At 45.7% G+C, this 17,999-nt stretch overlaps 1 protein-coding gene across 6 annotated transcripts in view; it reads left to right on the forward strand.

Moving 5' to 3' along the window:
• SEMA5B (semaphorin 5B) overlaps positions 1–17,999 on the forward strand; it is a 261,113-nt gene that overhangs the window by 58,406 nt on the left and 184,708 nt on the right. For 5 of the 6 annotated variants that reach the window (XM_082763900.1, XM_082763905.1, XM_082763901.1 and 2 more), the window contains exon 2: positions 11,622–11,845. The exons of the other annotated variant lie outside the window; for it this stretch is intronic. The gene's annotated coding sequence lies outside the window, so the exon portion shown is untranslated. The remainder of the gene's footprint in view (positions 1–11,621; positions 11,846–17,999) is intronic. 6 annotated transcript variants of the gene reach the window in all.

Here is a 17,999-nt window from a genome sequence, read left to right on the forward strand (position 1 = left end):
CCACAGACCGCCCTCACCGCAGTGATTCACCCCGAGCACAGCAGCTGGGGAGCAGCCCTGCTCCGGAGCTGGAGACCACAGCTGTGCTGCTGGTCTACCACCAGCAACAGAGCGAGAGCTGTGCCAGGGACTTTCTTGCACGCAGCAAAGCCAAACGGGAAGAGCTGGGCTGGCCTGGCAGGCACACGGGGGTGCAGAGGGGCAGAGAAGGGGGATCCCGCCCCTACTGCACCCTACACAATATCTCCTCCTGCTCAGACCCTGCATTGTGGCCACACACAGCCCTGTGCTCGCTGTTTCTTGCAGCTTTTCTTGGGCAGAGCTGAAGGGGCTGGAGCTGCCCGAGCCACACGTTGCTCTCTGGGTCCTGCCGACTGGGAGGGCTGGTGCCAGCCTGTGCTCAGAGCAGGGAATGGCTTCCAAACCAGATGTGATTGCACTCTTATATTTTTTCCAAGTCAAAAATGGCTCTCTGATGATGTAAAGTTTTTCACCCCAGTTGTGCTGCGCTGGGTGTGTGTGCCCATCACACTCCTCCTTTCCCCCAGCTCACCATCCTTCCTGGTGGACAAAGCTTCCTTCACTCATGCATTTGCCATTTTGTGTCTCTTTTAAAAACTCCTTAAATTTCAGTCACTGGGAAAACATTTAACGGCCTTAACATTGCATCATGGGGCTGAGCCTGATTTGTGGGGGCTTTGAGGCCAGACGGCTTTATTAATGACAACGGGTTCCTTTTCAGATAAATTCTCCTTTTCAGAGAACATCTCTCCTAAAGAGTTTCACAGCCGATTATGGACACAAATAACTCATCAGAAAAAGTTAGTGATACTCAGTGCTTGGCAAGCCCTGAATTATTATCCAGTTAGTGCCGCGGCACTGTGCACTTCCAGCTGTGTTGCAGTGGCACGCAGACCCCAGCAGCTGGTGCAGAGCTCATCAAATAGCTGTTGAGCATCATCCCTGATTTGTCATAAACCTAAAGGTTTCTCTGGGGAGAGAATGTTATCGCCTGCCACAGCCCGGCTGCACCACAGCGATGCTCCGGCACTGTCGTTATCGCGGGGGTGATGGTTGTTTGGATTCCTCCCCTTTCTCCTTCTTTCCTTTATTATTTTTTAAAGGAAAAAATAATTTGGGAGAATTGTGCTCGCGTTATTCATAGCCTTATGCTTCTCAGTGGAAGGTCTGGAAATGCAGTTTGATATATGCTTTATGGCTACCTGCTTCCATTTCTTAGTAAGAAGCTGAGTATATATTTAAAATATATGTATTTAAATGCCTAACAATACCAAGAGGCCCAGAATGGAGTTTTTTTGAAGGGCTCCGATACCTTATCCCTATGGACAGGAGTGGAGTTCGAGGTGCAGGCTGCGAGATGGACAAAAGCCAAGTTTTGTGTAGGGTTTCAGTATTTGCTCTTATTCTGAGTAGGGACAAAACTAAAATTTCAAAGCTGGAAAGGAAATTCCGGGGGACAGCAAAGCAGTAGTTGGGGCTCACAGAAACACTTTGTTTTAAGAAATGTTTATTTCTTATAATAAACATAAGGTAATGCTGAAGCAAAACCTTATTTCAGAATATTTTGTTTCTCAAAGTTTTCCATGCCTGGTTCTTGCCATCAGCAGAACTTTTCCAGTTTCCTTCATTTTTTCCCTTTCAGACACAATTTCAGCAGAATGGATAGGATTTCCCAAACTGATCAGGGCAAAAACCTTCCAAAGCTTTTTTGACCACCTCACTCTCAGCACTGCCAAAAGCCCCATGCAGGGATTCACGTGCTCCCTCAGCATCCCAAGGACTTGGAAACCCCAGCCCGGGGTGTGGTGCAGGAGGAGCTGTGCAGATGCAGGAGGTCACAGGGCAGCTGCTGGTCCCGGTGACCCCATCGCTTAAACCCTTGGTGCTTCACGTGTTCCTTGGTGTCACTGGGAGACAATAACGCTGCTTTTCCTCTTGGATCCTATGTTCATCTCAGCAGGGTCCAAGCCATCGCAGGCCCTGATTTCAGAGTCCAACTCTGCCAAAGCCCCTTCAGGCTTTTCGTTTGGGCACCCCCTGTTAAGTCACCGGTAAGTGGCCCTTGTGCTTGTATAGAAACATCAAAGGAGACTTGGAAGTCACTCCTGGCCAAGGCCCAGCTGGCTGTCTCGGAGCGACACCTTGTTGTTTCTCCTTCCCTCAGCTGCACCGCAACCCGAAAAGATTTGCCATGATCTGCAACGGGCTGCCCCAGGGCTACCTGGGCACTAGTGACAGGCGAAAATCTGTGTGTGTTTTCCGAGAGAATCGCTCCTGTCGTGACCGTGTGCCTTGTGCGACGTGCCGAGTCAACACGACCGGGCTGCGAACGCCCCAGTGCCTGTGCTCTATAAATATCCCGGGCAGACAGAGAGTGCAGAAAGCAAGCAGAGCACTTAGGTGGTAGGGACTTTGCTGTCGGACCTGCCAGCTTCGTGCGAGCTGTCGTCGTGACCGTCTGTCACAAGCAGGCTGCAAAAAACACTTCCAGCTGCTTGCGATGGAACGGGCAGAGGTGGAGGCTTTGTGCTGGCTCGAAGCACTGAGATGCTTTCGGGCCAGAAATGTTCCTTCTGCTGCCAGCCCCCGGGAGACTTCTTTGGCCTGAAGGCTCGTGTGTAACAGCTTATGTGTTAGCCCAATAAAAGATACACACGATCTACCTTGTCTCTCTGTCGGTCCATCATCTGAAATGCTTTTTGCAGCTAATGGTGGCTCATGCCTGATTTGTACCCAGTGTATTTTAAGGCTGCAAAACTATCTAGCCAGGAGAGATATCTGTCTCAGCGCTGTCCTCTGCCTGTTATTATATATGTTTGTATTAGTGGTGAGCCATCCTGTAGCGTTAGTCAATTTAAATATTGAAAACAAATGTTCTATTTCTCTGCCTTGGGGCTAGGAGTGATTATTTCAGCCTCTTCAGTGTATATGAATCTGCATCTGTTAGAGGTCTCTATTCCATAATGAGCTCAACATACGAACTCAGTTTGCAAATTCATCTGAGAAATGCTAAAATTGGCACCTAGTTCTGGAGGTACCTCTGGAGGTAACGCGTCCAGTGGTATAAATACCACACTGCTGTGGAATCGCACTTCTTTAAACTCAGCCACTTGGGTCAGCGTCCTCCTGTCTCCTTTTTGTTTACAGCCCGATGTTTCGGTGTCACCAGGATACATTATTATGACCCTGGGATGCAAACAGCCCATCGCCGAGGGCTTTTTTTTTAGTAACTTGGCAACGTTATCTAAAGCAAAGCAGACTCTTGAAAATTGGGACATGCTGCAGTACAGAGGGACAATGAAAAGTATTTGTGGCACAGAATATTTCTCAGACGTTTGAAATCTCTGTTATGTCAGTCTTAATCAGAAGAGGAGTAGCTGAAGCAAAAAAAAAATAAAAATAGATTTTTTGCTGTTTAATGTTTCTGATAAAAAGAGTATTTGCAAAAACACCCTTGAAGACGGTATGAGTTTGACCCAATAACCTTAACGAGGTTTATAGTGCTGTTTGTAAATAGGTGTTTAGGGAGATGTAAAATTGTAGATCGCTGACCTGATAAACCACAGGATCATTTTCAGAGCTGCTTAGGTGGGTCAGCTGGCCAAATGTTTAGAATCAGCACAGCACATGTAGTACAGATTTGGATGAGAACTGTATTGATCTGAGGTACATGGGAAGCATTCCCATGCAGAATAGATGAGCTGCTGGATTTATTTGTATTCTGAGCTGGGAGCAGGCGGAATTTGCCCAAGGGACCCCTTGGAGTACTAATGTGAGATAGAGTGAGGCTGTGGGAGGCACGGCCTGTGGGATGCAGCTCTTGGGTTCAGCTCCAGGCTCAACCTGTGTACCCACAGGGACTGCCGGGGATGGGCTCCATCAAATGCCCTCCTTTCTAGCCCTTGGCTCCAGGGAGAGCTGCTCCTGGACTCTTGTTTAGGAGGCAGAAGTAGATGCTGCTCTTTGTGGTGCTCTTGACGTGCTCTTCCTGTGCTCTTGCACAGGAAAGCTTGGGACGCATTGCTGTGAGTTGCAGCAAAATAACAGGAATTTCACAAAACTGATAGGCAATATGGTGATGAGCCATTTATGATGAAGTGCCTCAACGTATCCAGATCATTTTGAACATTTTGTTTCTTCAAGCCAATGTCAAGATCTTTCTGTATCCTGCAATCTGGAGCTCATTAAGTGCATGACGCATGGAAAACTGTGTTTGCCTCTTAGTACTGGAATAGTGGGGAAAACAAGTTCTTAACCCCATTTCGTGTCGGACACCTTCTGCATTCCAAATTCAATCCGTCTCATACACATGTGCTCACTATCTCTAGGTGTGAATATGAAAGGCAGGCTCTGTGCAAAAACCTCCCCTTGTCAACACTTGCTTGAAGGTAAAAGGACAAAATACAGAAGCCGCAGCGCTCCATCCGCCTGTCATGGCCTGAGAGATGGAAATGCCCCCGTGCTGCCAATGTTACAAACGGGTATTGCTCCGGAGGGAGATATTGAAGGATGCAGTGCATTTCAGAGTTTGTTGTTGTCTGCTTCAAAGTGAGGAGAGAATCAATAATTTGTTAGCCTGTTAGCTGATGGCTTGTCCGTGTGCCAGCTCCGGTGCCCTCCAGGAGAAGCTGCCAAAGTGACCGAGGGAGGAGAGAGGGATGTGAATCTCACAAGTCATTTTCCTGAGACGCTTACGTGGGAATCCTTTAGAGCCTCTCAGTAAGGACAGAGACCTTTGCAGGCTCAATTTCTGTTTGAGCAATTCCTTTTGAGGTCAGTAGACCCAATGCTGGTGTCTTTTTACCTCAATGGGATTTGATTTTCCTTCTTTCACATCCTGGAGGGGAAAGAGCCCCCAGGCTGGCACCAACACCCCCACCTTGTATTTTTAATTGTGACACAGTCCCTTGAAGCCATAAGCAGTGTCACACATAGGAGCAGGTCAGAGCTGGGGTGCTGGTTTCTGCTATCCTCCAGCTGCCTTCCCCTTGTGCTGTTGTAGCAAAACCCCATAACAGGCCCTCGTCACTGCTTTGCGAATTATGGGATGCCAGCAGTGTCCTCAACAGAGATTTCTCCTGCCTGTCATTTTTTTCCCCTCTTCCCCTCTGCAAGTTCAAATGTGTCTCCTTTGTAATGGATTCAGCCAAAAGCTTGTGCCTCTTTATTAACCTTCAAATAAGGGTCCTCCAGCTGAGGGAAACACAGTTCTGCAGGGCTTGTGGTGTAAGAGTCACTGCTGGTGTCACGCAGCTGTTTAATGTCCTGGAAATGGGGCTGCTGCTTTTTGCTTTTCGTTTGGTTTGAGGCTTTTTTGTTTGTGGTAAAGAGATGTAAGTCGTTCCTTTTCTGCCTTCTGCTGAGTGACTTATAAATGGCCTGTGCAAAGTTGGCTCTAGAAATTACAATCAGAAAAATATATAGACTGTTGGGTTGTTTTTATGGATCCCAGTTCATGATACGGGGGAGATTCCATTATAAACTTTCATTAAAAATAAAGGAGGAACACTAAAAATTCTGCTGCTGATCCAGGGAAAGTAAAACTTCGTCAAGGCAACTAACACTGAGCCATCTTATACTTTATTCCCTGCTGTTTATCTAAAGCACATTTCTTACATCCAATAGATTTGTACCTCTGGCAGCTTCTATCTCCACGAGTTTAAGAGCCTTTGACTAATGAAGACCAGAGAGATTTCTGCCACGCTGCCACAGCCCCACTGAAGGAATCATTTCCAAGCGGTTTGCTCTCCGGGGGCACATAAGGCCAAAATTAAAAATAACTAGCTAAATAAATAAGCGCCTGTGTACATATACATACATGTATTTAGATGTTCAGATTATACTTATATACATATGTATAAGTTTGTGTAGAAAACCCCTTAGCTCCAAGCAGCTTCGGGGGGCAGAGCATGCGTACAGCAACACGGTCTGCTAGGCGGGTCTCGGCCGTGTTACAAGCTATTTGCAAATTAATCGTGGAAGAAATCTAAGCGGTCTGATCCTACGGGTGAATAAACGTGTGTGTTTGTGGGAGCACATGTGCACGCATGCAGAAAGGGGCTGCGAGGGAGGCCTGCGCTTGAGCTGCTCAGACAAGTTTTGTTGCTTCGGCCCATTGGTGCCGGGTTGAAATAGGGGAGCTGATCCTATTAAGGTGGCTCAGAAATGGCTTTCCAAAATGGCTTGTGTTCCCACACTCATTTGTTTCCTTGATTCACTTCAAAATCTGTTCCCCTTGGCATTTACACAGAGGCACTGAAGGATGTGTTGTTACCCTGTGGTTTTCCGAGACAAAAGGTGGTTTGGGGTCTGGATGAGACGGATGTATGGGGAAAGCACACAAGCCAGAAAGTGGCTGTATGAACATCACATGTGGAAAGTGAGAAGGTATATGCTTGTGAAAGAATGCCTCGAGTTAAACAAATATCCACATGAAGGCAGAGGTAGCTCGACTGAAATGGCTGTGCTCCCTGTGCTGATGTTGGCCGGGGCCTGACTCCACAACAAGTGGGAGTGCAAACACCTGCACCAAATCCTGGCCGTTCACACTGAGAAGAGCATACACGTGCTTCATCCTGGTGTGGCAGCATGGGCCAGAGCCTGTTGTTCCCCTGCAAACCTGGTTTCAGCAGGGCCTAACTTGTGTAGGGGTGTTTGTGGTGCCACAGGGGCAGAGCCTCTTCTGAGGCCTTCAGTGAGCGTACCCCGCATGTGAGAGATGCAGGGCGAGAGCAGCCAGGCTTGTTCATGGACAGTAACAAAATGTCTCCTGTTTTAGCGTGATGTGTCTGGGAAGAGCAGAGCCGGGCCTGAGGTCTGAAGCTGGGCTTTGTCAGGACAAGAAATCCATTACTGTGCTGTCGGTGAGAGCCTGCCTGTGGCATCGTGCACCAAGATGGTGCTGTCAAGTTCGGAAAGTAATCACCAGGGGTAGATGACAACATGAAAAGAGAGATGCGAGTGGGAATGAATTTAGCCAACTTCATCTAAAGAAGTGTTTAATGGCAGGATGATCATCATAAAGGCCATTTAGTAGCAGGAAGAGGAGATGACACGTAATACATGTAGTAAGTAGCACAAAGAACAATGAATGCAATTTAATAAAGGGCAAATTCAAACTGGAAATGAGGCTAAACTTTTGGATGGTTCAGGGCAGGCAGAAAGGGAAATCATTTGCTTAATGAGGTAGTTATGACAAACTAGGTAGAAATATTCTGGTTTCCGAATTCAGCAAGCATGGAATTGAATCTTTCCTGCGTGACACAGTGGGTTCAGCCGGGCAGGCCGGCGGTGCTCTGTCAGCCTTGGCCGTCGTGACCATTAGTCGCATTAATAATCCATGTTGGAATAAAGGCACTACAGCAGCAGCATTACATGTGGAGCATCCTTCCTTCATCTGTAGCAGTGAAGAAAGAAATCAGATTGTGTTTTTTTTGTGGCTTCACAGTAAGAAACAAAAAAAAAAGTTAAGTGTGCTGCGCTCGTACTAGCAGAGATCTGAGGACCACAGGGAGATTTCCAGCCCCACAGCATTGGTACCTGGTCACAGCCGTGTTGTGGCGTGGCTGCTGGGGATGTTTCGTAGGGCTGCACGGGTGCCTGGCCCTCCCTGCATTGCAGGGCCAGCTGGATGCCCCCGAGGAATTTCTTCAAACCCCGACCCCTGTATTCCACTCCGGCTGCTGCCTCGAAGCAGAGCTGACCTGATGGCCGGTAGCGATGCAGCGGTTGATCTTAATTAACCACCTACAGATCTCCCTGCTCCGAATGTGCTCGTGCCCTCCTGCCTGCTACGGCTCTTTATTAGGAGCATGTCTGAAAACAGCCTCGAGTCTGCGTTGCTGCGAATGCTTTAGGAAAAAAAGAGGCCATAAATGCATGCTGCCAGAGCCTCGCAGCTGAGGCGAAGTGGCCCAGATGTATTGCTGGTGTGAACGTAGTGAGATGAGGGAACAGTGCAGGAACCGATACTGGTGTTTGAAGCTGAGAGCCCAGGATGATGAAGAAAAGTGGTGAACAAAAATGTTAATCTCTTTGTGGCGCAAATATACAGTTGATGTTCCTGGCCATATTTTAAATACATTGAAAGGCCTGAAGTACCTAATTAATGAGGTTTCATAGGGATCCCAATTAACCACTAATGGTCACCAACTGCAGTGTCTGAAAATGAAGTGAAATGAGGGGATTCCGTGCGTGGAAACCGCTTGTATTGTCCAACACAGCTGATGATCACCGTGCTTAAGTAACTGAATTCTCATAAGGATTTGAGCTGCTTGAAAATAAATGCAATTTCTTCAGGACCTTGATAGTGATCAGGAAGTGAATGTAAAACTGTGATCTCATGTAATTTGGAAAGTTAATGTAATAATCTGATTGGCAGAGCTTGCTAGGCATCTAACTGTATACTGAAAAGGAAAAAAAATTGTAAGGCATGGATCTGTGCCAACAGCAATGGAGGTGGAGAAGACAGTCGATTTTATTCCATAAATCATCTGAGATGAAAATGGGTGGTGTCCCAAAGAGAAATAAAACAGAGTGCTATTTGCGAAGAAAATAGGTCAGTCTAAATAAAAGCGTTGGTTGTTACATGCTACAATAGATATATGTTGGAGAGCTGGTTGGAAAATTAATTTATTCCTGTAAAAACATAGCTTTTATAGAAGTCTTTCTTCAAGCTTTGAGATTTTCTTTGGAAAAAAAAAAGTATTTTATATTTATATATATATACATATCAGTTTCCATCTACCAGGAAGTTTCAGATGGAAGCCTGGTTTCTGGTCAGTTTTTTTCTCCCCCATGCAAACACATGCTGGCAGGATTAGGTGTCTGTACTGGAGTGGACGTTGCTCCCTCTAGAGCAGAAATGAATCCCTTTTTACAACCCATCGTGTTTTGTCTCTTGGTTCTGCTTTGTCCTGGGCTGGACGTATGGGTTTTCCTACCTGTTAGCTCTGTGTCCCCATCATGAGTTTCCAAGCTTTGGTTTCCAAGTTTCTGTTCCAGTTGCATGTTTGTAAGGTGCTCTAAGGGCTTATCATACCAGATCTTCTCTACTCTTTGCAGACAAGCTGAAAATTAGCAATAAAGTGTTCGGTGATGTTCAGTGAAAGCCATGACAGAAGTTGCACAAGCAGTAATTGTCAAGGAAAGAAGCCGTACAGACTGAGGAAAGGAGACACAAATTGTCAAGAGCGAGTGCAAGGCACATTTTTCTGAAATAACTCATCTTTTTGGCTGGGGTCAGAGAACAACAATCTCAGATTTAATCCGTCCCTCGCATGAATCGCTGAAGTTGTTGAATAATAACCCATAAAATGTATATTAGCAGAGTTGTGCCAGGACCCTAGGAAAGGTAATGCTCCCTGGGTGTTTTGTGGGAATGTTTTGGACCTACATAGCACATTACCAGCATTCATCAAGTAATACACAGCACGCTTTGACTAACTGGGGAAGTTGAGTTGTCAGCAGGAGGTCAGAGAAGATGATCTTTTGGTTCCTTCTTGCCCTAACATCTCTGAATAGCAGCAGTAGATGCCCCTAGTGATGCTCACAGAGCACGCGCGTGTTTGCTCTGAGTTGCAGGAGGCTGCGTGATCAGCATGCCAACAGGCGCTGCGCTGCTACAAGGTGGAAGCGTGGCTGTTTCAGAATCTGTTGGGGTATTTTATATCGCTTAGGCAGGTGGGTGTCGTGACACTAGAAAGCAGAAAGTTGGCTGGCAATGTGCTGCTGGTTGCAGGTCATTATTTAAGGTATGGGTATGTGCATCTCTCTGAATAGCCGGTGCCTTTGTGGCTTAGACTTCTGGCTGAGATGTGGAAGACAAATACTGGAGGCTGCGGTTAAATTAGGCAGCGTGGAGAGTTATACTTCAAGCTTTTAGGCTGGGACATCGGGTTCCTGCTTGGGGGTTCAGATGTGAGGTTGTCTTTCCCTAGAAGATCTCATTTTTATTCCCATGTGGAATGGGAGACGCTCTGTGGAATGAGAAAAGTTGTCTGTGTTGCTGAACTCTGAGCTTGTTTCCTGTATCTTCACCCCTTTAACTGGGTGTCAGTCGCCTTTTTCTTGGTTAGATACCATAGACTAATTCCCGTCTCTGTTCTGGGTCTGCAGTTGAGCAGAGCAGTTCATCACCAAGGGAAAATAAGTCTTTCTTTATAACTGCTTCTCTTCATTTTATCTCGGCTTGTCAGTGTCTGGCAGATTCTCCATCCTTTACGCCATTCCTCTGCAGCTCACTTCACAGAGCAGTCATTAGCTCTGCATATAGGGCAGGCAGGGGGAATTCGTTGCTTCCCTGAAGTTTCATTCAGTCTTTCTTGGGTTGCCTTTGGACTTTATATTCTTTGTAGGCTGAAAAGGGCTGGGTACTGCTCTGAATCTGGTCTTTGCTTTGTATATTCTTAACGCTTCTAATTACTGCTAGACTGGACTGACCTAAAGTGGTATTGTAACTGTGCCTGATGTTTCTGTTCAGAAAACATAATGCTGGCATTTGAATCTCATTTTGTGAAGTTTGCTTGTACTGTTTAGAACAATTTGAGGAGATTTACAATTGCTTGTTTTGTAATACAGCCACGAAGAATTAAGGGAAGGCTTTAAAAGTAATCTCTCTTTTCCTCCAGCCAAAGAAACACTGTTATGTTTTCATCTGTCATCTTTTTTAGGGTCATGGTTTGGTCTCTCCCATGTTGCACTTGATGGGCATATATAAGTGCTGCATCTGAGTAGTTCGCAGAGGAATTTGGCACTTTGATTTCTAAATGCAGTGCCAAACGTGCAGAGAGAACAGCGGAGCTTGGTTACAGTGGAGTCTATGCAAATATGGGAATTACATTTTCAGGAAAAATGACTATGAGAAGAGAAGGCTTAGAAATCGATTGCAATTAAAGTTGTAACTGGCTTGGTGCTGGAGATGGATAGCTGCTAGCTTTGGATATTTGCTAGCTAGGCAGAAACTCAGAAAATTGTGTTTTCTGAGAGCAGAGATACAGAGGAAAGATGGCTTTATGTTTAAGGCTCTACACTGGGGCTCAGCAAATTGACTTCCCTTCCTTTCCTGGCTGCCTCAAAGGATGCCTCTGTAGTCCTGGGGATGATTACAAACTTTTTACCATATGTTTATGCTGCCTCTAAGTGATCTGGAGCCTCGTTTTAGTTGGGGTTCATGAAATTCTAGCCTACCAAATAATATTTACTTACTAGTCTCTACCAGAAAGTAAACATTCTTTGGAAAAACTAAACTGAGTCACGTTTATACTGAACAGGGATTCTGTGCTCTAGGCAGTGATTGATGACAAATAAGGCCTTGGGAGATGATGACTATATCAGGCTGGATGCTCAGACCAGGCATGGGATCATTAAAGTTGCTTCAAAAAATGTTGGGGGGGGAGGAAGAAGGGAGAAGGGGAGGAGATGCTGACCATGAGGGCCACGGGCTATTTTCCCAAGGTCCCATAACTCAGGAGAGAGGAAGGGCCTGACAGAATCAGAGAACCTTCCTCAAAGGGGACTTTATAACATCATTAGTGTATTGGCCAAATTCAGGCACACTTCAATATTAACAAAGGATTTTTTATTTTTTTTTTTATTTTTAGATAAATCATCTGCAAACGAGTTTATGAGAAAAATAGAAGGAAGAAGGCCAAAGAGGCATGCCAGAGAAGGAAGCTTGCAGAGTCCAAGGGGTTCAGAGAAGACTGCAGTGGGACTGCCTCTGAGAGGGAGCGTTTACATCACTAATTCTTGAAGGGCTTACCTTCTGGGACTCTGAGCTTGGATTGCTGCCGCAACGTTTGTCTGGGACTTGGCCTCTGGGCTGGTGAGTTAGTGATGGAGTGATACATGTCTTGTGTGCTGAAACATGATGTTTTCAGGTTGCTCACTGTGAGGAGTTTTGGTGTCTGATCCTTCTGTTTCTCCTGCTCCAGTGAGGACAGGATGTGTCATGCAGCAAAGAAGGCAAAGGATCACAGACATTAGATAAAGGGTTTTCCAAATGCCTCAGGGCTCTCTTAACACTGTCATCATTGGACTCAATGGGACTTTCTCCCCTGACTGTTGGGAGCAGGGATCTTGTATTTCAGCCTGTAAAGTAGGTAGATTTCGGCAATCATTTGGATACAAAACATGTATATATGTCTGCTGCAGTGCAGGGAGGTGATGCAGCTTTTGCAGATGCTGTTTAGCGGTAGGAAAGTAGTACATTAGCAAGGTAGGTCGAATCCAGCCCCTAGTTATACCAGTTCAAATACAGAATAATGCTGTTGGTGTGTTTAGCCAGAATTTGTTGTTAAACAGATCCCTTCATTTTGCATTCACTCAGTAGAGGTGCATGTGATTGCACTGCGGGCAGGGGAGCGATGAATGGAACCTGATTAGTTTGCTCCTAGAATGTATCCCAGAGAAAGTAAATAGCATTGCAAAGGGTTAGCTTTGCAATATTGCTTTTCCACTGTAGCATTACAAGAATGTGCTATTTACCGTTTGTGCCCAGTTTGTGCTGTCTGAAACCAGGGAAAGTGTCCACTTTGGAGAAGTTGGAGCTTCTGTCTGGAACAAAACAAACCAAAAATTTTAAATTTCCTTACGGAAAATGGATTTTTGATTTTAACAGAGGAATAAAATGGTTCCCTCTGTTTTTGTAGAATGATGGACCCAACACAGAATTTGCCAGGATAAGCAATTTGGTCCCATCTTGGTGATTCATTTCCCTTTGGAAAGGGCAAAGGCATATAAGTCCACATAAAGTTGCTCCAGGGGAAACAGCAGCCCGGGAGTCCTCTGAGAAAGAGGAGGCATGAAGGAGCCACAATCTGATGGTTCCATTTGCAGAGAACTGTCCACGGAGGGGTGTTCAGTAATCCCCAGAAAGCCCACTCTTAAAAGCCCACTGCTGTCTTAATTTAGAGCTGATTGACTGCATATTGGGGATCCTAGAAGCCCTGTGACTTTGATCTTAAAATCCACTTGGGCTTCCAGTGCTGTGCCTTGTGGCACGGCTGCTGCAAGACTGGGGTTGTTGGCCTGGAGCTGCCGGTGCTGGGACAGCGCAAGCCCCGTTACCTGTCCCCCAGACACGGGGCGCTCAGAGACAAACAGGACAAGCTCGGTTACCTCACACCTCTTTTTAATGGACCTGGCAAAACCAAAAGAGCAGCTGTGCCAATATATCAACCTTTACTGACAGAAGAGAGTCATGTCAGAAGTGCTGTGGGCAAATCTACTTACAGCATCTGGGGGCTGCTTTAGGAACAGCACAACGAGCAAACCTTTGCTCAGCGGGTTGCACGTCTCTGGTCCTCATTGTTCTGACTGGTGCTCAGCAGCTGTACCCTTTGGAGAAGCAATAGGCATTTTCTTTGACCAGAGATGTTTGCAGCTGTCTCCTGTCTCCCCTTGAACTCTTTTCATATTCATATTTTCATTGCTAATGAGAGTCTTGACTATATGCTAAAAAGATCCTCCATCCCTTCCAATTTCTCTTGGAATAGCTAAAGACAAAAGAAGTAATGAACTAAAGCTCCCTCTGAGTCTTTGACTCATCCAATCACCCAAATTAATCAGTGTTAGAGAGGAGTGTGCTGCTCGGTGTGACCACCCAGGGCGCTCTGTCTGGCTCCATGACTTCGGTTGCTTTGTCTCAGTATCACAGCACACATACGGTGAGAGATTGTGCTCTGTCCTCAGGTGCCCGCCACGCTTACCCGAGGTAATCAAACCGAACGCGGGCGAGAGGCAGCTACAACAGAAAATAACTTCCAGGCAGCTGTAGGCTTGGCGTAGGCCCTTTACGATCAAATTTTCACCTCCAGTGTAAATCCAACAAAGGAAAGAGTGTGCATGTATGTAGGCACACACCTGTTGGAAGCAGAATGTAAACCTAATTGCTTTCAGCCCGTATCCCCAGCCAGCCTCTGTGACCTCCTAGGTACGCATGCATGCTCATGGAGACAGCCTTAAATGAATACTGCTGGCTGTGCGTGCAATAGGCAGGAGTGAGAAGTGCCTGGCTCCAGTAGAAAAATGGCCAACAGTGGTGGGTAGCATCTGGGGGCCAGACTGGCCCGTAAGTCGGGGTTCCTCTCTTCCCCCCAGCTGTGCCACTGACTTGCTGTAAAACCTTCCCAATCACTCAGGTGAGCGAACCTCTGGAGGTTCAATTCTGCTTTGGTAAATCAGGAACAAGGATTCCTTTCAGCTGTGCCTCCCTAGCAGTGATTGAGCTGTGCTGACAGGCACTAAGGCAGTCTTCAGGGAGCAGCAGCGCTGAGGTTGCTCTAGTGAGCATTTTGTGCTAGGGGAAGAATGGATCCTTCCCATATTCAATCAGTAATCTCTGGGCATGTATACCCCCACTTCTACATTAAATACTCTTAGCGATTTAGGGATTTACTGTGTCTTTCCCTCTTTTATTTATCTCACATTCCCATCAAAAGGAGCTTAATTTTAGGCCATGATAAAACTTTTTAAGCACACTTTTACTGGATAAAGTCATTAAGAAATCTGCACTTTTTTTTTTTTTAAATAGTGACCCCATTCTTGCTTTCTGAACTATCTTGACTTTTTTTAAAAGGGAAGCAATAATGAATTTCCATATGGGCTATACCCTGTAAAAAGATTATCTCCATTTATTCTTTTTATAAAGTTTTCAGAAGGGAAGGCACTGTCCCAATGCACAGAAGCAATTTTTCTTTTCAATGGATACTGTGACTCAAATCTAAACCTTTGCTCTCAGAGGAACACTTTTCAAATGTTTACTTACTGCTTGATTCCTGATAGGCAGGCTGGAAAAAAATCAGATGAGGTGTTGCTCCTGAAAGTTATACTGCTTTATATTGTTTGAAAGGCAGAGATTGAGCTGATTTGTCTAGCAGCTTGCCTTTTCTCAGCTGGGGGAAAGAGTTCCTTTGTAGCTCAGGCTTTTATCAACAGTCCAGTAAAAGTGTTTTATATATATACATAAAAAACATACACATTTATATAGAGCCTTTCATCTTGATGGTTCCAAAGTAGTTGAAAATTTGTCAAATAATTTGTCAACTACTTTCCTCAAAAGTTATCTCTAACTTCAGCACAAAACCGGAGGTATTTCTGTGCTGGCTGAAGCTATTTTTGCTACTAATAGCTTATTAAAGTAACCATCAGAGTTGTAACGCATGGATTACAAAATTTTAAACTAAGAATTTTTGAAACTTTTTCCTAATTATGTAAGAGGATTTAATCAAACGTGAAGCTGCTTTCTTGTTACAGTGAGGCTGGGGGAAGCTGGGGCACGAGGTGTGCTGAGCAGAAGAGGATCTGCACTGTGTGTTTGTGGTGGGTAACCGGGGGAAAAAAAAAAGATAAATAATACAGCACTGAAGACAAAACCAGGGTCGTGGAAAGATCCCCTTTTGACAGACTCTTGGTGACAAATTCCTCTTCTGCAGCACAGCTGGAACAGATTGGTGTGTATGGGTGAAAACTGTGTGAACAAACAGGGATGCCTGTCCCCCTCTGCTACCCCCTCACCCATCACGGGCTTGCCAGGAGAGGATTTCTGCCTGGGGCTGGTGGTGCTCCTCACAACCATTTGCCCTTTACCTCACTGGTGACACCATGACCTTCCTTGGAGACTTAAAACTGAGCAGCATTTGCCTCTCCTGGAAGGGCTCTGCCTTCACACGTCCCCCGTGCTCGCTCTGCCTCCGTAAGGCTTCGTCACAGGATCCTCTTGGCTGCTGAACCTTTTCCTTGTGCAAGTCGCTGGCTACCTCACGAGCAAACGTTGCAAGGTGACTAAGGGTTTCGTGCTGGGATCCACGGCAGAAGCGTGTTAATGGAGTCAAGTGCTATTTGTTGGCTCCAGTGCATTTCACTGCGCCTTGGCGCACTCGTGCTTCCTGTATGAAACTTGGCTGGAGGAGTCAGAACTGCAAGACATCATCCCAAATTCCAGCTGGGATGTGTAACTTGGCTACATGACACTCTCCCCTCTTTGCCCCCCTTAGCCACTTCCCATGTTAAATAGTTTCTCAGGACTCCAAGGGGAAGGGGGAGATGATCTCCAGGCAAATGATTCTGATAAGTAGAAAAAATGTGTAAATAAACTAGCCATGATTAATAGTAAGAAATTGTCACTTGTCTCACATGCCTGGAAGTTGTGGCTTGCTGAAATGACAGCCCTTGTCTTGCTGTTGCGGGGCTGGGATGCAGAGAGTGAATGCTGGGGGTGGGATTTATTTGACACATATTTTCAAACTGGGAAAAAAAAAAAAAAAAAAAAAAAAGTGTGATTTATTTTCTTTTGCTGCAGCCTGCTCCCAATTTTCAGTTTACATTAATAGCTATGGGAACAGCAGTTCTTACTGCCATATACTTTAGCTATTAACACTGTGTCTGGTTTGACAGTGCATCTCTTAAATTTTTTTTTATTCCCTTGTGATCATAAAATATGTATCAGCCTTCCTTTTTAATCTCCTTTGGCATGTCCAGCTAGTTAATGTGCAACTTTCCTCCTTTAGGATTTGATTCTTCTAGCGTCATACACTTAACTAGAAGAAACAAACTGTCTACTAAAACTTCCTCTTGTTTGTTTGTTTATTTCTTTTTAAATTTTTTTTAATTGGGAACTTGTTTGAATTCATATTTAATGGAATTATTTCTCCGGGAGCCCCTAACAGCTTTCTCCCCAAAATGTTTGTTTCATTGATATTTTAATTGCTGTAATAATCAGCATGCAGAATAAGAGGTCTTTCCCCTAGCTCAGTAAATCCATACTGGCTGAGTAAAGCATGTCTGTGATTTATGTGCAGATAAACAGCTTTGGATCCTGTCCAATCACTTCATCAGTTTTAATTCGGCTGCCTAATCAGTAGCAAACAGGAGGGTTTTTTTTTTTTTTTTTTGCTTTGTTTTGTTTTTAGCAAGGTGGGGGGTGCTAATAGAGGGTTTGGCATAGTCCCCAGAATGGCACAGATACTCCCCATTTCTCATCATGTTAGTGTCAAAGTCAGCTCTAACTTTCTGAAAGAGCTTATAAGAAGGGATGAGATGCCAAGGCCTGCCTTTAGGCTTTTGGTGGTATCTAAGGAACCATGCAGATATGCAGTCTGGAAAACAAGTCTGCTCTTATCTCATGATTTATAAAGGACATCCCTCGGATGCCTGAGAAACGTGGAAAGGCTCGTATGGAAGCAGATTTTATTTCCTGTGTGTGCTTAGGAGTTGATGCCTTCAAGATTAGTTTCTCAGCAATCAGGTTGCTGCTGTTGCTGTTTCCTAAAAGTCACGGTGACTTCAGTGTGGTCTGGGAGGCGGAGGTGCCTGCGGGGAGGCAGAGCAGCACCAGAGGGAGGAGGATCTTTCTCCCTCCCCTTCCCGGTTACATTGGGTAGGACAGACAGACCCTGGCATCCTGCTGGAACAAGCACCATCCTCTCTCCTCATCTGTGCCGCTGGCTGCAGTGTGTCAGGATAGGGATGGGGCAGGGTGCTGCTCACTGCTGCCATTTTCGTCTCCATTCCTGCCCTGCTGTGCTGCAGGTTGGATGCTTAATGCTTGGTGATGAAGCACTGGGGTTTTGGGGACAAATGCTGCACATACAGCTCTACAAGAGAACAGCTCCTCCTGCAGCTCTGTGCAGCTGAATAAGGGCAGGGTTGGTACGTCCCACTGCCACCTCTGCAGCTCCATCCTACGGGGTGTTGTGACACATGGGCTGTGTGCACGGTGTTGTAAAGGCCAGGGTGATCCAGATGCCCCCAGACTGAGGCTCTTCTAACTTTGGGCTCAGGACCAGAGTTCCTGACCTCATTTTTATCTACCGTAAGCTAAGCAACTGCCTACTAATGATAAAACATTGGACCATTTACATTATTATCTGTTGGTGCCTTACATTATTATCTGTTGGTGCCATGTGTCCAGAGGTGAAGTGTTCCCTGATTTATAAGCAGCCTCTGAAGGATTACAGAGAACAACCCCATTCTGCTCA

Source organism: Aythya marila (assembly GCF_965140915.1).
Source record: "Aythya marila genome assembly, chromosome: 6".
NCBI lineage: Eukaryota > Metazoa > Chordata > Aves > Anseriformes > Anatidae > Aythya > Aythya marila.